Below are 19779 nucleotides of genomic sequence, written 5' to 3' on the forward strand. Positions count from 1 at the left end.
AGGACCAGTGGGGAATAAAGGTGTTCGGGTAAGGAGATTTAAATTAATTTCCTTTAAATATGCGTTTGATTTTTTGTTCGATAAAATCACCAATGATGGTGCTTTGATAGGATTAGTAACTTACTTATCAGCAAGGCTGTCACCCTGATGGCACACTGATGTTTCCTATACAGTATATTTGCAGAAGGTAGCTGTAAAGCTCAGTTAAAACACACAGAGTTGACTAATCATGGGCCACACACTACTAGTCTTTTATGCCGCAAAGCCGGTGCAGCATGAAAGATTGTTTGCATAGCTCTGTGAAACAACATCCACATGCATGCACACATGAGAGGATGCATTAAGTGCACTAGCATTCACCTTTATACATTTAAAAAGTCCACACACTAGTCTAGTGTGCAACACTATGAAGCGTGCTACCTTCACTTGTTGTGTAAACATTGTGACCTTTTGCAGTTACCATAATCTGAGTTGATAAGTCACAAACACACACAGTCACAATTACAAATTGATTTTTATGCTTGGTTCCAATAAAAGTTCTCTATCAGCTTTCCTTGACTGTTCCTAAGTCTCCCCTGCCCCCGAATGCTGGAATTTCCTGTTTAAACTCCATATGAGGCCCTGCTGTTCCAGAGGCACTTTAGTCCCCTCTCCCCCTCTCTCTGAGCCACCTTTTGCTGCATATTTCATAATGTGTTAATGTAACGTTGCATCTCAACTGTGTTGGCATTCAGCTGTTGTGTTGTGCTTGTTTTCCTCCATTTGTGTGAGAGTGTGTCTTCCATTGCAATGGCAGCCCAGTGCATCGCCCTGGTTATCTTCAGAGATCCCTGGCGTGAGGGTATGTGCCCTTGGACTACATCGTGGAAGCCAGCACCATGCAGTCCATGGGCATATACACTTGCCTCATGGCTTGGTTCTTCATGGAAGCCCACCCTGGACCGTCGGCCCCTGAAATCCAACTTTAGCGCCAACGGGCGCTACTGTTTCCTTGTTGTTTTGTATTCTGTGTACATATTCACAATGGTATACTTGTTTTTTTTTTCTTTTGCTGCAGGGTTTCATTGGAATCCCAGGTCTTTTCGGCCTGCCTGGGCCTGATGGTGAAAGAGTGAGTTCTGATCAAATGCATCGTCTTTTACTACAAAAACGAACCGTGACCACGTGAACTTAATCATCGTCCTTAAAAAGGGTGACGACAACCCCTCCTCTCCTGCCAGTTTCATTCACTTGTCTTGTACTGCACCAGAAGTGGTCCCCAGCAGTTTGGGACGTTGCTGTGTACAACTGTGTGGAGGTGTTTATGACTCATATGACAAAAGCTTCCTCTTAGAGTCTTTGAACTGCCTGAACTCCACGCCTCCTCTCTCTGTACACCAAGGAGTGATTAGCCTTCTTATGACACGCTTCAGGGACTTGTGTCAAAGCAGAGGGGGTGTAATCAGGACCCCTCCATCACTAGTCAGAAAAACGGCTTGTAAAAACCTTAGGCGTCTACCCATTTATAACTCAAAGAGAAGCTTTTGTTTAAAAATGATGCATAGGCTTCTTTTGAAACAGGAGACGGGATTAACGTATAGCTGCAGCATTCTATTTGTGTGTTTTGTCCAATAATATTTTAGGCTTTTGCTCAACAGCTGACTTTTTTCTTTGTTTTTTGTCTATTCCTGTCTTTCCCACCCGTTTTCCTTCCTGTTTGGATTTTCAGGGTATCCCCGGTGAACCAGGGAAGAGGGGCAAGATGGGTAGGCCGGTAAAGTTTTGTCTCAACATACTTTACAGATAAATATTATTTAATGTGATGTATTTAATGTGTTTAACTGATTGTGCATGATGTGTTTTTGTCATTTAATTTTTATTATTGAATATTTTCTTAAAAATCAATTTGGTTAAATACATTTAAGAAACTCCCCCATTGTATGTTAAAACAATGTAGTAGTACCTTGATGTGCACCTCTCCAGAAACTAACTAACTACGTGTTGCAGCAGTGCAAAAAAAAAAGTTTTAAGTTCAAATTCAAGTTCAGGAAGGTTTTATTGTCAATTGCATCAAATGTGGTACATGAGGTGGAACAAAATTGTGAACAGGGTCCCAGTTACATCCAACAATAGCAAAAATATAAAGTGTAAAAAGAGACTGTAAATAAGGGTCTGAGATATGAACTAAGAAATACGCTAAACACTAATAGTGCAAAACAATATGCCGAGCAACAGCAGCACGAACATGAGTCTGTGTGAGCAGATGAGTACGAATGAACACAGCAGCATGAAATAATCAGCAGTTTGAGATCAGCAGCATGGATAATCAGTAGCACATATCACCAATCAAAGTGGCATTACAGTGTTTTTTTTAATTATTTTTATTTGTTTTTTTCACAGTTATAGTTCTGATTAGTGATATTTTTTTTGTTTTGTTTTAGTCTAACAGCTTCAGGGTAGAAGCTGTTCTTCAGTCTAGTGGTTCTGCAATTAATGCTCCGCAACTTTCTGCTTGAGGGGAACGGAGCAAAAAGTGTGTGCTGGGTGAGTGGGGTCCTTCATGATGCAGGTGGCCCTCTTCCTGCATCTGGAGGTGTAGCTGTCTGTGATGGTGGGGAGGCTGACTCCAACAGACTTCTGTGCAGCTTTCACCACTCTCTGCAGAACTTTTCTTTCTGTAGCTGTGCAGCCTCCACGCCAATTTTAACTAGTCCAATTGGACAAATATTCTAAACAAACCCACCATGGTCGGTGATTTACAGAACATAATACTTTACTAAACATTGACTCCCATTTGGATTTAGATTAAGTGAATTCTTCTGTGTCAATATAATCCCAAAGCACAAATTAAAGTACTAATTTGGTGACATTTTGACATTCTAACGTAAAGTATTCTGGAAAACCGTTGAACGATTATTATCTTACCTGCTGTAGTTAGCTCTTTAAACGGGACCAGTTAGCTCACGGCTAGTCTGAACACAACAAAGAACAAAGTGTATTTCTGCCTTTTTTAAGCAGTTTTACGTTGATTCCTGTAATTGGTATCTTATAATTCTTTATATTGTTATCAGTTTTGCAAAACACTGTTATTTACACTTAATTCTAGTTATTTTCTTGGTCATATATAGCAGCACTCAGAACTAGCACTTCTAGGATCAATTTTGGCAGGATTTTCATATTATTTCTGCTAAATAACCATGCCAGATGAAACTGACGGTGGTGTAAAAGTAAATATTTGTGTTCTGCTAAGAAATTTTGAAGATCAGAAGATTTTTTTTAATAAGATGGCACCAAATCCCAAAAGTCTTGTTTGCATTAGGACTTATTAGCTTGTCAGACAAACTTTCTTCTAAACTGAGATGGTTCAAAGAAATGTATCTATAACTATTACAAAATTAATTCTTCGTACTTTTTCTACTTTGTCTTTTCATCACAGCCCCATTTTAAATTGGCTCAAATATCTCTTTAACTCCTATGTTGCATATGCTCTGTCAGATTTCCCAAAAAGTAATGCAAGTAACTTTTAATTAGGAAACTGTTTACAAAAAGCAGAATTTTAAATGCCGTATTTTTTGGACAGTGAGGCACACTTAAAATCCTTTTAATTTTCTCAAAAATCAACAGTGAGCCTTATAATCCGGTGCACCTTATGAATTAATTCTGGTTGTGCTTACTGACCTCGAACCAATTTTATACACGGTGCTCAAAAACCTTTCAAAATGAACTTATTTCGCTTAATGCACCTTATATTCTGGTGCGCCTTATAGTCCGAAAAATATGGTATTTTTGTAAAATCAGTAGTTTTCTTGTTTCATTGAAATATAGGTTACTAATAGTTTTATTAGTAGTGTTTCAAATGTCAAGAAGAGGCATTTACATGTTGGACTTCTTGCTTTAAATTAAATTTATTTTAATGTTTTAAATTTTAAGATATTTTTAAGATATATTTAAATTTAGCATATACACCATGTACTATACCATGTACTATACCTGTACGTGTCTTATATGTCAGGAAATATTTTTTGCATTTTAAGTAGCTTATGATTTACATGTTAAAAGTTTACTCCTGGTTGCATCTATGACGTCACTTTTTGCTGAAGTTTTTTTTTTTTTTTTTTTTTTTTTTTGTACTGAGAGCATTCAGTGCAAACAATCCAAGACTTTTACATGTGGAAATGCACAAGTTCTGCATGTGCATTGTTAGTGAGCCCATTATTTCCATGACTATCAAAACAGTTAAATGCAGCTTGAATACTGTGGATTTACACCAGTTGCATCTGAGGGTGGGGAAGACCATTACTGTGTGTGTTAGATAGCGTTCAAAGTCCTGAAATGAGTGTGTAACCCTGAAACACACTGCTGAGATCATTTTGCAGCTGTTGCTTATTGACTTTTCAGTAAATACGGCATCTGTGGGCCAAGACTTTTTGAGCGCACAAAGCATGGAGTTTGCTGAGTGTGAAGCTTTTAGAAGTGAAGTTTATGCTGCAAATATGGAAACGTTTAGGAGGTTGATGTGGACGCATTATCACCATTTGAGTGGCGTTGTTTGCATTTTATACGAGTGCTGGGTTTATCTCCTCACACATGGAGGATTTTGCTCTGTCGTTCATGGACCGTTTTCTGGTTGTTTCACAGGTCACATAAATTTTAAAATATTTGGAAAGAAGTGTTATCTTTTTTTATATATTTCCCTGCCTGTAGCACATTGTGGATGATATATGACGACAGCAGTTTTGCCTTTGTACAAGAGAGTACTAAAAATGATGTATGTATGTTTATGTTGTATGCTGTCTGAGAAGGACTCAATAGAGGTTATGCAATAAAGATGGTTTAAAAATCTGCATCCCATTGCTTCTGTATGGAAAATGGAAAGACGTTCCTGGAAAGATGTCCTTTCCTGTTTGATGGAGAAGAAACAACAGAGGAACAGCAAAAACCTGAGCCAAACATTTTAATGGTTGTAACCACGAACCTTGTATTCTCTCAAAGAAGTGCACTCTCAGACTCGGTCAGACCAAAAGGCAGTGAGGGAAGAGATATGTTGAAAAGAGCGGAGAGCATAAAAAGTTTCCGAAGTGCACTGCCAATAGTTCTCTGTTTCAGCTTTCCTTTTTTTATTTTTTTTATTTTTGTCTTTATGCATGTCTGGTTTTGTTTGCCTTTTGGTGATTGTCTTTATGAGACCCATCCATTGTAGTTTTTCATATCAGCCATAAGCCAAGGCATCCACTTAAATTTCATGTGACTCTTTAAAACCTTTGGCAAATACACTTTTTCTACATTTGTCCTTAACTTTTATGGCAGCAGTGACTGAGCAGTTTGATTCTACTTTAGGGTCACTGTGAAACTTCATAGATGTCTGTGGCGCTTGCATCCCTCTTTAGCACTATAAACCTGGGTTATTCAAACACTCACCTTGTTTATTCGTGGTCCCAAAAGCCTTGTAGGAGCACAAAAACTGTGCACAAGTGTGTAGTTCGGATTGCCACGCTGACTTGAAAAGATGTTGTGTTTTTTTAAACACTGGGGTGAGCATCTGCATCAACCCCAGAATGTTCTTTTTTTTAAACTTTGCATGAGGTCAAAATTGTTCAAAAATCAAAAAGACTCACATTTAGTCTGCAGGTTGTACTTATAAGACGGGGTAGTGATAAAAATAAAATATTCATGCTGTAATCTAAATAATCTCAGCTCTTACAGAAATAACTGACATTTCGTGGAGCTTGCAGTAATCAGTATGTTGAAACAATGCACTGAGGCTCGAATCACAGAGCCCACTTATTATATAAGTGTTTCTAAATGGTGCTGGTTTAAAGCTCTTTGGCTGCGTGGCTTTTTGCAGATGTGGTTTTTCTCTGCCACACCACAAACAGTTAGATTAGCTTAGATTAGCTCCCTGTTTACTGCTAAATGGACAGAATAATTACTTGGCTCTCAGTCTCTCCTGTAGCATTTATAAAGTGTATGCTGTCAGCCGCCCACACCCTGCAGCAGATAATTTAATACTTTTAATAGAGCCGTTAAGCCCTATTTTGTACATATTTTTAAATCACTCTATATTTAACATTGTGTTTTACTCTGCATGATTAAATGAGGTAGTGAGCATTTCCAACAGTAGTACTATTGTTTTGTAAAAGTTTATAGAGAGAATGATAACTAGTATTATAAGAGCCAAATGCTTCCTCTGTTGATTTTTATTATTATTATTTTTAACTGTATTTGGCCAGTCAGTGAAATGAACTATTACATTTCAACCATTACTGTTAATGTTGTAGTAATTTGGAGCTTTTAATGATTGATATGAACCGTACTTTTTCCAGGGTGGCTTAACGATACAATTTCTAAGATTTTTTTTTTTTTTTTTTTTAAGCAAGAACTGGGTGTACAAGTGGAATTTATGTAGGATTTTTTCCTAATCCATGCAGGACATTATGAATACAGGCTCAAATTTAAACATCCACGTTCATTAACCTTTGGTTAAGCGTCTAAGTTGCATACAACAGAAGGTTGTTTTCTGATATAGACTTGGCTTTTCAGAATGTGTACTTTTTTTTTTCTGGCAATGAGGACTTATCTGCTGCTGTCAGTTATAGTCTCTAACAAGAATTTAATTGACCTTGGCCTTATCAAGGAAGACTTCACCTCCACTTGTTAAAACATATTAGATAGGCCTTTGCATTTATATAACTGTGACTTTGTGTAGATGTGAGAAAATCCACAGTAAATTGTATAACAAGAAAAATAATGGTTTGAGCAAATCGTTAAAAAATAAAAATGAAAGCAAACTTTTGGCCACAACTACAGCTGATAAAAATGTACCTTACCTGCCTGACTCTTAGTTGGTTATTTCCTGGAGAGAACTGAAAATATAATTAAAAGGGGAGTTGATTGTTTACTCAGGAGTTGCACAACTTTAATAAATTATAATGTTGCTCCATAAATGCTGGCTGTGTTAATTATTTGTTTGTTGAAAAGAAGAAAGAAAAAAAAATTTTGATCTGCATTCACACTTTTGTCGCCCCCATGTGGCCAGAGCTGGAATTGTTGAAAAGTTTTCTTTTTAATTGAATTATTGAATTAAAGTTAGTCTCTCTGTTATCAGGGATTTCCAGGGGACTTTGGGGAGAGAGGACCACCTGGACCAGATGGAGAGCCAGTATGTTACACACTCAGCTACTCACAAACCTAAAAACATCACCCTCTACCTTTACACACACGCACACACAACCTGAGGGAGAGGGCTTGACTCCCACACACAGCTCCCCTGATGGGTTTAGCTGTGCTGCAAGTTAAATTATGTGGCTGTCCAGCATGTTTTGTTTCTGTTTTGTTTGAAGTAGATGTTCTAATGTATTCAGTTTCATCCTGTGCCTTTTGACTGTTGTAAATAATTTGACTTGGCACCCATTTGCAAAAACCCACAAGACTAAGTGGAGAACAGTTTTTGTATTTTCAACCTTTTTCCACGCACTACTGTAAAATTAGCCACTACCACACATAGAGCACTTTTAGAACTTGATCTCCAACAGCACTAAATGACGCAACGAGTTGTCATTTTGAGTAATTGCTCTAATTCTGTTATGATGTGTCAGCAAACAGTCTGTTGCATGTTTCTGTCCATATGGAAAACATCAAATTATTTGATCTTCACATTTTCATTCTCTGGGTTTCGACCGTCATTCCTATAAATGCTGGACCGTATTAGAGTGGAAAATGCAAACGCATCAGCAAGTTGTAGCTTGACATTTCCTTAAATACAAAATGTGCAAAAGGTGCTTCAGACGCACGTGCCTGATGGTTCTGATAATGTAGATCAGGCAGCTAAACCTTTACTAAATCATTTTCTTAACGTGAGTGCTTTCATTTTATTTCAAATAAGGCTAATCTTTCAGCTAAACCTTTTGCTGTTTTCAAGATGGGGAAAAGATTTGGCAAATGAAAAGGAAGAAGGTAGAAAGGAAAAAAAAGATAGAAAATATTGAGACTGCTTTGTTTGGAAATGTGTTTTCTGGATTTACAAAAATCTTTGAGGAAAAGAGAGCAAACTCCTTATTTACCTAAAATAAACGTGTTTGGGGGATGCAAGGATTTAAAAAAAAATGCCAGTAATGGGTAGCTGCATTAGGGAAATTAAGTGGAAAATCTGTGAAGAGAGCAGAGCATTGATGTGTTGCAGTGCAAAGGCACGAAGTCAAACCGCTGCTGGCAGCTCTTACTGCACTAAGAGAATCTGATTTCTGCTGCTGGAGGCACTGAAAAACAAATTAAGTTATCATAGTCATTAAAGGGAGAGTTTGGTTGTTTTTGGAGGGATGTTCGGTCACCGAATGTGGAGAAAGAGGCAGTAGTCGTCTTTCAGGCTATGAGAAATCTTATTTTAGACATTTTTTTTTAAGCTTATTTAACCCTTTTTAACCCTCTTTTTCCCAAAACTGTCATGCAGGTGTGAAAGAACGCTATGCTTGCTATTAATAAATACTTTGACACTTTTGCATGACGTCATTCGTTTAGTTTCTTGCCGTTTTCTCAACTGAGCAACGTTCGCGTTACTTTTCAAATGTATGTGTGCTGAGTGAGCATGGACCGTGCAGAACTTGTGATGGATTACATCAGCCGGACTGAGACATTCAGTAGCGCTAATGCTATTTGTGGTTAATGGCATGAATGTTCATTCACACTGTAACACAGACGTTGTTCAGTTGAGATAACGGATGCAACCAAACAAATTGTGTCATGAGAAATGTACTGGACATCTTTGAGAAAGAGTTGTTAAACAAGCCTGAAAAAAAAAAGACCATTATGTTTAGTCTGGACAAAGAGTTTAGCCTCTTTCTTTGACTCGTCACAGCTGAAAGGATATTCACTATTGATGACAGAACATCACTTTTGAAAGTGACCAGACTATCCCTTTAAGATACACACTGTTTTTTTTTAATTTATTTATTTGAAAATGCCAGACAGGCTCACATCCCCCACCACCTTTACCTCAGACACGTTCACTCAAACGTGCACACAGCCCCCCTGAGTGAATACTGAGCTGCTCTCCTGAGCATGTTTGTTTTATAAAATGAGCCACTAAGCCTAAAACTTCTCCTGCCCTTTCCATCTCACATCATCTTTCCCTTTCTCTCTGTAGGGAGACTTGGGAGCTCCAGGTCCAAATGGAGTTCCTGGACTCATTGTGAGTACTGCTAGTTGTATTTTTGTGTGAAATTGTTGTTTCTCTTAGAGTAATCATCTTTGGGGTTTGTTTCCCTTCAGATACAATTTACACTAATAAATGTGCAGCACTGCCTTTAAATAAAACCTAAAGTGTTTGTTTTTTTTAATTATTATTGTTGCATTATTGTTTACACAGACATATACCGGTGTGGATTACCAAACACTGTTACATACAGTAAGGCTCCCCTTATAGATGGTTATAGCATAGTTATTAATTCCTCTATAAACACTTTATAAATCATTAACTGCTTATTATGCATTAATTAAGGGTGACAGAGAGACAAAACTGACCAGTTTGTTGCCAAATAATGAGCCAAATCTGTTCACCTGTATATTTCATCTAAAGTTATATTTCAAACCAAGTTATTAACTTGTAAGCACAATAAGCATTTGTAAATCTATTTCATTAGCATATAAAATTGTACTTTATCACTGCATTACAAGTATCTACAACTAATATTATATCCTAAAAGATAGGTTTACAAATGCTTATTGTGCTCACAAGGTAGTAACTTAGTCTGACATGAAATAAATAGGCGAACAAACTGTTCCGTTTTTTCTCTGTCACACTTAATTAATGCATAATAAGCAGTTATTAATGATTTATAAAGTGTTTATATAGCCATCTATAAAGAGAGCCTGATTGTGAAGTGGTGCCAGAAACACAATCAACTTTTAACGACTAAATAATTTTTAAAATATGGCAGAAGAGTGGATTTTAAACGTGAGTCACGCGTGATAAGTTATCGACGCTTTTAGGTTAATCAATCAAAATTCGCAACACATCCAAATCTTCATCTCCTGATCTATTTTTGGACCAGAACTTGCCCACCCATCACCTTGCCCTGTGTGTCTCCTCAGTGTGACGACCACATAGTTTTGTCTGATTATAACGTCTCACTACTTTTTCTTGTCGTGCCTTCAGCTGTCATTGTCGCCGCTCCCGGTCTATTCTAGGCTTACAGTAGGTCTGTAATCAGAGAATTCGTTGATTATAGATCTAAGCTTCGCCTCCTCTGACACCAGTTGTACCAGCAATAGTGAACTCATTTAAATATACAGACACCCTCCGCTAAGGACTCAAAGCCATCAGCTCTAAGTGAAGGCTGGCCTCTGTAAGGACAGGGAGGATAAGAAAATGTCTAGACAGATGCTTTTGCAGTTTGAACCCATAAGAAAATGTCTCGGAGCATGCATTTAAACTACTTCTGGGTTAAATTTAATCTTGATTGGACAGGTTTTACTGGCCTGGAATTAAACTTGGATCCCACTTGTTTCAGGCATTGATAACAGATTTCTACATGCATGTCTATAGCACTACAACAAGCTTTAAAAGGGTCAATGGGATCAGTGGAGGATGATGGTTACGAACAATTATCATCAAAAACTCGACTACATAATAACTTCAAGCTCTTGGAATTGGTTTCTTTTATTTCATTTGAACGTTTGATACCAAATGAGCTGATTTCTTTAAAGGGATAACGTTTTGTACGTCAGCGACATGTTTTGTCGCATGTGCGAGTGCACTTTTCAAAGAGACAAGTATTTTAAAGACTGAGCCAAGACCCCTTTTTATTTCAAGCTTCAGATGAAAAATGTTCCCGGCTTCTCCATGTTCAGCTGCTGTTTTTTTGTGTAGTTTGAGACGTACATGGATAATCTGGAAGCAGTGTTTGGTCTTGCCTTTAGTAAACGAAGATAGAGGGTGTACACATTGCATGCGTTAAAATAATGTCGCAGTCATGTGTTTATCTGTTCTTTAAGCATGTGTTATCACTAAATGTTTATTGGCTATCCCATCTTCTTTCTGGCACCAGGGTGATATGGGACCTGTGGGAGAAATGGGCCTTCCTGGACCTGTTGGACTGAAGGTATTCTCACAAACAAGCATTTTCCTATTGGAGCTGCCTTTTGTGTGATATTAAATAAGAGAATGGGGGAAAAAATGGTTTGAATTCAAATTAGATGAAAAAAAAACATTTAGAAATCAACGTTCTTCTCAAAACATCAGTGCAGTGCAACACCAGAAATTTCTGGGCTGTAACTTTCTAATACATTTGTCTGTTTGTTCCAGGGGGTCCCTGGAAATCCTGGAGAACCAGGACTGAAAGGTGATAAGGTGATCTGAATATTCCTGTTATTAGTCTGAGTTTTAAGCATGTGATTGATTTGTGCTTTTTGCATTGTTGTGTAGTTGTTTCTGCCAGCCTTTGGACATAAAGCATGCTTTCCTTGAGATTTCACCTTTGACCTAAGTAACAAATGTCTGGTGATTGTTCCAAATTAATTTTGTCAGTAGTTTTGACATATTTCTTCAAATATCAGTCATTTGTGTGTCATTTTGTCTGGAATCCAATGCAGAAACTTTTATATCTTTATTGAAATTTTAAGAATGTAATAATTGTTGTCAAGAAATACTTTGCTAAATAATTTAAGAAAGCTTTGCCGTATTAAGAAAGACAAACAACTTACGGTACTTAAGGGTAAAATGATAAATTAAATGTGCTTTGTTTTGCTGAGTGAGTAAATTTTCAGCAAAGCTTTTCAGGAGCATTTTATTTTGTGAATTTGTTCATCTTTTATAAGCTGGGTTTGGCCTGAAGATCTCAGCAGCATTTCAACATTAGAACAAACAAATAAAATCTGAAAGATGTTTTTGTAAAATTCTTAATCTTCTGAGCTTGGCAGCGGGAGAAAGATCGCAACACATTTAATGTTTGTTCAAATTTTCCTTGCAAATGTTTTGCTAAAAGTTTGAAATTCATTCGCCGTGTCTCTTAGTGGACAAGAGGTTGCAAAACAGATTAAAATTAACATTTAAATGATGTTATTTTACATTTCAAGAAGGCTTCTTGTACAGAAATGCTCCAAACTCTACCATTATTAGTTTGTTGAAGCCTGGCTCAGTCTCTGAAACATGTGGTGCGACAGAATGGAGCGATTGTTATCAACTGTGTTTAAAGGACACATTGTCACCACATGAACAGCTTGGCTTATTCAACAAACTACATTCATTTGCATCAATGTTTATAATGCACAAGGTGCTAATTTGTTTTGTGTGTTGAAAAAGCTGAGTGTGATGGACAAAGTAGGACGTTATAACCCCACCTGCCCCTAATGTTTTTCCATTTCTTTTTCTTTCTGCCCAAACCTCATCCATCTTCCTGCGTGCATTTGCCCCCCTCTTTCTCCATCAGGGGGACGTAGGGATTCCTGGAGAGCAAGGAGAGATCGGGTACAAAGGAGACAAGGTAGATGACCTTAGTTGAATACACCCTTTCCTGCACACAGCTTCCAGTCACACAGATCCCATGTTACGAAACATGTTTAGATGACTTAGCCAGATGTCTGCTGCCTCATGGACATTTTCATATCAATCTTCCACATTTGTTTCTGTGTGTAAGTAAAACTAGTTCATCACAGATCACCCCCCACCCCGAGGCCAGAGTCATGCATGTCTAATGTCTGTTTCCTTAAAGAAATTTGAGCTTATTTATTTGTTTTTTTCTGGATGCTGCCTTACCGTCTGTCCATGTTTTATGCTTTGTTTCCACTGGATAGGGCATCCAGGGGGTTCCAGGGTTACCAGGTGTTCGTGGGAAACCAGGACCACAGGTTAGATCTGTCGTGATAATGATGTTAACACTATGTTTTTCATCTAAAGGATGCGACCAACAATTTGCTCGTTCACGCTCTAATTTAAACTTAGATCAGATGATGAAACTCTTAACATCTGTAGCTGCAAATTCCTGTTGTGCTGTTGTCTTCGTTAAGCTGCCAGGCAACAACGATAGTCACTTATCATCATTGTCTTTCTCGTTATACCAGGCCAGAGTTTTAAAGCTTCCAGAACTGAAAGCTGAAAGTTGTTTGTGCATTTCTGCGAATCACGCCTCACATTGTACTTCATAGGCAATAAAAATGTATTTGTGTTCACTTAAATAAACACTTTACATACATTTAGTCTGTTGGATTATATTTTTACACTTTCTTTTTAGGCTTATAGGGAACGTTTGTGTATTAAAGAATATTTGAGTGATCCTCAGAGGTGCTGGTGGGTGGTCTTTATTTCCATAATCCAGTCAGCTTTTTTGAGCAGCTGTCAGGCTAGTCTTCCACTTAGTGGACAGATATGCCAGTGGTTTTATGCAACGGCCAGCAAAAAGTCATTTTTCATTTGGAATTGTACATTTGTGCAACTGTCTTTCTTTGGCAAACCTAGGAAGAAGAAGAAGAGAAAAAAAAAAGAACAGTAAAATATTTTAGCCCAAGAGTTGAAAACAGTTTAATAATTTTGTATAAAAAAGAAAAAAATATATATATTTATGTTTTAATTTCAGTATATTTATTTAAATTGAACTAAATCAACATGTAAAATGCAGCAGAGAGAAAAAAAGCATCAACGTGGGCACAGTCAGAAAAGATGTATGTAAAGTCAAACTACCTGAAATGTCTTTAAAAGCACTTGAATCTGTGCATTTTAATTTTTTGTCAATGTTTTTATTGATCAGGGAAAGTCAGGAGAGAAAGGTCCTGATGGTGCACCTGGACCACCAGGACCTGAGGTTTGTATTTTCTGTTTGTCTGCTGCATTATGTTTCTGTGTTTCAGAAACATTAAAGCTCTGTTATTACTCACAACAGGGTTTTCCTGGTGACATGGGACCACCAGGAGACAATGGCCTTGAAGGACCAAAGGTGAGTTAAACCTTCATCTTGCCTAGCTGGACTATAAAGTTTAAATTAAAACACAAAACAGAATACGGCTAAGACTCTACAGCCCCCCTTTGTTGAAGCACACAGCAGTGCTTTAGCTGAATGCTACTGTTAGCATGCTAAAATTCTCAAAATACATTGTTAAACATTTTTCATATAAAATGTTTTTAAGTGTTTGCATGTCTGTGGTTATTAATTACGAAATGTGGGAAAAAATAAATCATTTTACAAATGTAGAAATAAACAAAAGTAGGATCAGTCAGGAAGTGTTGAGGATTAAAGCTGCGATTTTTAACACGAGCCCGGGCCCAGCCTGACCCGATTTGAAATTCAGGCCAGGTCGGGCCAAAATGATGTGCTTGATAGGCAGGCTGGATCGGTCTTGAGCTTTTGATGCAGTTTTAAAATGGGATGAATCACTATACAAAGCCAGCACAGTGAAACCTGCTGATGTGTGGCAGGTCAGGTGCACCTGCCAGTTGAAAGAGGTAAAAAAAAAAAAAGTCTTAAGCTTCAGATGGACAAAGGGATCATCAGCCGTGCACGTCCACTGACCGGCCGGTTGAAAGAATTAAAATTAAAAGTCCTGTTAAGTTTCAGATGGATCATCGGCCGTGCATGTCCGCTGACCGGTGTTCTGTCCATTCTGCATACATGTCAGAGTTGCATACATAAAGTTAACATGCATGTACGTGCATGCGCATTCTGCAAGAGGCCCGCAACGTTTAGAGAAGCCGTCCGTTTATCATACATTACAAGATCTTACACTACAAAATATGAAAAAAGCAAGTCATTAAATTGTTTAGGTGTATTATTGTGTATTTATACAATTTTCAGTGTGCAATACATTTTATGGACGGTAAGTAAATTGTTTTGGTCTAAACATAGTATTATTGTGTATTTACACAATTTGCAGTGCATGTGCATGTGTATTCTGTAAGTGGCCCGATTAGAAAAGGAGCTGTTAGTTCATCAAAGCTGTTAATAACAAAGTATATGATGATCTGACAGGTTAACTGCTAAATTATTAGCTGTTAATAACAAAGTTTACAGACAGGTAATCTGTTACGTCATGTTGTCATATGGCTGATTTAGTTACATGGAGCATATGGCGATCTGACATCGTATGTTGACCAAACAGATACAGCAGTCAGTTTGTGCTATGCATATGATGATCTGACAATTTATGCAGAACGGACAAAACATTGGCCAGATGGATCACCGGCCGCGCGCGTCCCTCAGCGCACCCTGCTGTCATCTGCGGTGAAGGAAGTTGCCGCATCTGAAGCTACAAAAGCCGAAGGGAGCAGCGCATTCAATTAAAATAGCCTTGTTCTGTTTTTGTTTTTTTTTCCCAAATAATTTTGGTCTAAAATATTTTTGTTCATTTATATAATAGCCTATTTTTAGATTTGATTTTTTTTTAGGCGATTCATTTTGTATGTCAATATCCATTTGGTGACTTGTTAATAAACAAGAAATCTTATATCTTCCTTTCTTTGAAATATGGTTTTAAAATATCGTGTCAAACTGATTTGCTTACAAAAGCAGTAAAAGCTTAATTTAAAAAGGGGGGGGGGATTTGGGCCTCTAGTTACAGTTAATTAGTCGGATCGGATCTGGTTCAGAAAAAATGGCTATGTGCTGGGGTCGGGTCAGATTTTTTGAGGCCCAAATGCAACTCTAGCAGGGATTGAGTCAACAGGGTGGTTTATCTTCTGGGGACTATGAACGTCAGTCCCAAACTTTTATGGCACTCCATGTGATCCAACCAACAGAATGTCACCATCTTCCTCACAGCTGGTTGAAAATATTTCTGTTAAAGAATATTTACACCTTAACATTAATGTTACTGCGTTTTACCCATCAAGGGAAAACCAGGGGCCAGAGGTTTACCGGGGCCACGAGGGGTACTAGGCTTGGAGGTAAGACTGTCGGATGCTATACACACACATCAGAAAAATCCTAAAGCACCAGCAGTCATTTAAGTTTTATAGCTCAAAGCTTGTTTTTACTGAACAATATTTCATGCCCCAAACGTATGTTGTGTTTATATCAATTCTATCTGTTACCAGGGAGATGAAGGTCCCCTTGGGCCACCTGGACCATCAGGTCTTGAGGTGAGGCATTAGATAAAACACCTGAAGCTTCTGGGCTGTTGGAGAAGAAAGACAGCAGCATCTTTGTTAATTACTGGATCTTTTAATTACAACCATAAACTAATAAAAGAGTTCAAGTATATTACGGAAAAAGAAAATATAGTTTCTTTTCAATTTCAACTTGTTTCCATGCAAGAGAACTAAAGTGTTTTTTTGTTTTTTTTTTATCTTAACACAGCTGCTTCATAATGTTAGATCTGTCTGCAAACTTTGCAGTCATCCAAAAATGATTTACAGCCTTGACGTAAAAGCTCACTAGAATCTTGGCATGACGTTAGCATCCCAGAAGTGCAATTTTACTTTAAAACAGCCTGGCGTTTACTCGGCATTATCTACTGCTGGCGTTTATCATCAGCTCTTTTTATTGAATGTAGTATTTTTTTATTACTAACCTTTAATTGTGTGTTCCTTAAACTGCTTTGTATCTGCTTTTTTTTTTTTTCCTAAACGGCATAGAGGTGGGAAAATAGATAACTATAATTAAATGTTTTTATTTTTTATTTTTATTAATGTTAGCGATGGTGGCACGGTGACACAGTTGGTAGAGCTGTTGCCTCTCAGCGAGAAGGTCACCAGATCAAATCCCGGGTGGAGTTTGCATGTTCTCTCCGTGCATGCGTGGGTTTTCTCAGGGTATTACGGTTTCCTCCCACAGACCAAAAACATGCATGTTAGGTTAATAGCGTGTGAATGGTTGTTTGTCTTGTTTGTCTCTGTGTCTCTGTGATGGACCCCGCCTCTCGCACAGTAATGACTGGATATGGGCACCAGTGACCCCTGTGACCCAAAAAGGAAGAAGCGAGTAAAGATGATGGATGGATGTGATAAGTCATAAATAAATTTGATTTATTTTAATATCTTGCAACTCTTATGTTGTCTCTGGATAAGAACTCCACCTACTGACAACCAAGTACTTCGTGCAGTTCTGGGTCTTTACCACCAGGGGGAGACACCTGTCATAACGTTCATAAAAGCCAGGGTTTATTTATACCTGTCATTAGATGCTGCAAGATGCTGATGAACCACTGCAGAAATGAACGTTTTGTTTATTTTATTCTCTCTGATGTTTTATTGACTGATTAAGAAAAAAAATATGTTAGTTGTTTTTAGGTTTACTTATCTGACAGAATAATTATTCCAAATTTACTCTGTTTTTCTTCATCGTTGACTTCCTTCCTTTGACGTTTTTATTTCTACTCTACACCCCCACCCCCACCCCCACACACACCCCTTCATCTTCTATTTGAGGGGAAGTCTCATTGACTCCCTCAGGAGCCATGATTGAGCTCTGGCTTGTTGCCACAAGTCTTTCTACTCCTTTCCTTTCTCTTAAATTACAACCTCCTTCTATATTTTTCTTTCATTATTTTCTTCTCTTTTCTTTTCTTTCTTTTTTTTTTACAGTTTTTATATGCTGTTGTTTTCTTTCTTCTTTTTTTTGTTGCAAAACATGTTCTTTCAATCATTTTGTCCAAATATATGGCAAATATTAATATATAACAGGCGATAAGAAATAACAAGCGCTAGAGCAAAAATATCAATCTTCCTTTTACAACAGGAGTTGACTTTTACTGTTTTTCAGTGAAATAAAGTGCTAACTTTGAATTTTTTATTTTTTTATTATTATTTATTACATCTGCTTATCTGGGATAAAACTTTGGAAATATTGAGTCAATCTGTCTTTAGGAGTTTGGCTGAGACATTTCTGACCTGAAAGTATTACTGGTTTAAATAAAAATACATCTAGAAAAATTTTAGTCATTAAATATGTCTGCAGTGTGCCTAAAACTCCTGCCAGCACTACTTGCTTATTTTAGCGGCATGCACACAGCACAAACTTCACAGATTTTTCTTTAAACGGTTATTTCACAGGAAAAAGGCATTTTCTGTTTGCTATGAATTTGTGATGAGTGTTACTGATGTGTTCACTGGCAAGCAAATGTCTCTTATTCACTATTCATCATTCTGTGGCTCATTTTTTCAGGGTAGAATGGGAAGAAACGGGTTTCCTGGGATGGCTGGCGCAGAGGGAATGAAGGTGAATAAAATCAGTCTGATTTATCATTTCATTCCCATCTTTCTTTAAACGCAAGAAAAATGCATTTGTCATAGTAATCCCACAAGTAACAGTGGATTTGTGTCTGTAGGGTGAACCCGGTATCACAGGAATAGTTGGACCCATGGGAGAAAGGGTAAGAATCCCTGACATTACCATTTCCCGCTTTAAATATTTGTACTTGTCTCACGCCTCTTATCCAAAAGACTCTTTTCCATTCATCCATCCAACATCGACTTTCCATGTTTCAGGGTTTGGTTGGATTTATCGGACCTGTGGGAGAGCCAGGACTGGCAGGAGAGAAGGTAAGAATAAAAGAAAAGGGTTCTGCTTGTTATTTTCCGTAACATATCCTCTCAGTGTAATACAAAGTAACTGTTGTGTTTATGGATTTCAGGGGGATCGAGGGGAGATGGGCCTTCCTGGACCCCCTGGAGTAAAAGGATCAACAGTAAGACACTCAAAAAGCAGAATTAGGGGGTTTAAATCTGTTCAAAGAATCATTGTTATGCTCAAATTTGAGTTCACACATGATTTCCTTGACAAAGTAGTTTGTAAAGCTCAGCTGAGCAAAAACAAAACCCCTAAAACCACATTATAATCTTTAAAAGATAATATGGAGTTAAGTCTGGTAAGAAGAAACAAGTCCTAACATCCACTTAGCCATGCTTTTAGACTTTTAAAAATCTGGCACGAGACTGACCCTTCACAAGTCTTTTCACATCTTTTCAGCTGAGAAATTAAGGTGCACAGCCATTGTCTCTACAGGAAATGAACAACTGGGCAATAAGTTACACAGTTTACACGGAACATTTTCACATTTACTATAGTAGGTATGTGAGAATGGATGAGTATTGTTTTTTTTTTTTGCCTACTACAGTTTTAACAATGGTCTGATTCAGAATAATTTAATTATTTCTTGGGGAAAAAATAATGCTGATATGAGGTTTTGTCAAGAAAAGCAAGAGGCACATCTTCCTATGGTTTACTTGGCAAGAAGGAAAAAACTGTGACCCCTTTCATTGCAGTGGACCCCTTTCAGAATAGTTTACCTTCCCAATGGGACCTTGCCACCATAGGAAATACTACCTGCTCTTTATTCAAAATGTCTGAAAACATTAAAACTTCCCTGTTGCAGAACTAAGGAGGAAAGTCTTTTATAACTATATAGTTCATCATAGTCACACACTTACTCTCCTCTTTTTAACAGCTTGTGGCTTCGTTTGTATGTGTTTTTATCTTTTACGGACCATCTGATGTATATGACTGGTTGGAGAGGATAACAATTTAGTCACTGCTGTTGACTCGCAGCCAGCGGGATTTCTCTGAGGACTTCACCACTCACACTTCTAAGGAAGTTCTCTGTTGGCGCGCTTCCTCTGCTACAAACCAGAACCAGACCCTCTGGAAAAGACAGCATCATAGAAAGTAATGGGAGGCGCTAACAGAGCGCTCACACTGTAGGCATCTATGGTTTATTTCTGCGGGCACATGACATCAGAGCTGCCTACTGTGCTATATATGCTTACACGCTGAATGGATTTTATTGTTCTCACATGTTCTGGATAGTCTGACCAAGGCATTTCACATTAGATAGTTGTGCTTTTACAAATGGCCTGGCCAGAAAAGGAAGTGTAGGAAAAAA

The 19779-nt window shown here is 37.7% G+C and overlaps 1 protein-coding gene and 2 long non-coding RNA genes across 3 annotated transcripts in view; all 3 read left to right on the forward strand.

The window, feature by feature from the left end:
• cdk5rap2 (CDK5 regulatory subunit associated protein 2) overlaps positions 1-19779 on the forward strand; it is a 117065-nt gene that overhangs the window by 40400 nt on the left and 56886 nt on the right. The window lies entirely within an intron of this gene.
• Positions 12784-16043, forward strand: LOC119424290. The gene is made up of 5 exons (XR_005187499.1): positions 12784-12819; positions 13716-13769; positions 13848-13901; positions 15791-15844; positions 15995-16043. It is a non-coding gene; the product is annotated as an uncharacterized LOC119424290 (long non-coding RNA).
• LOC119424294 lies at positions 18063-18432 on the forward strand. Its single transcript, XR_005187501.1, has 3 exons — positions 18063-18116; positions 18226-18270; positions 18386-18432. It is a non-coding gene; the product is annotated as an uncharacterized LOC119424294 (long non-coding RNA).

The sequence above is a fragment of the Nematolebias whitei genome, chromosome 18 (assembly GCF_014905685.2).
Source record: "Nematolebias whitei isolate Nwh7 chromosome 18, NemWhi1, whole genome shotgun sequence".
Taxonomy (NCBI): Eukaryota; Metazoa; Chordata; class Actinopteri; order Cyprinodontiformes; family Rivulidae; genus Nematolebias; species Nematolebias whitei.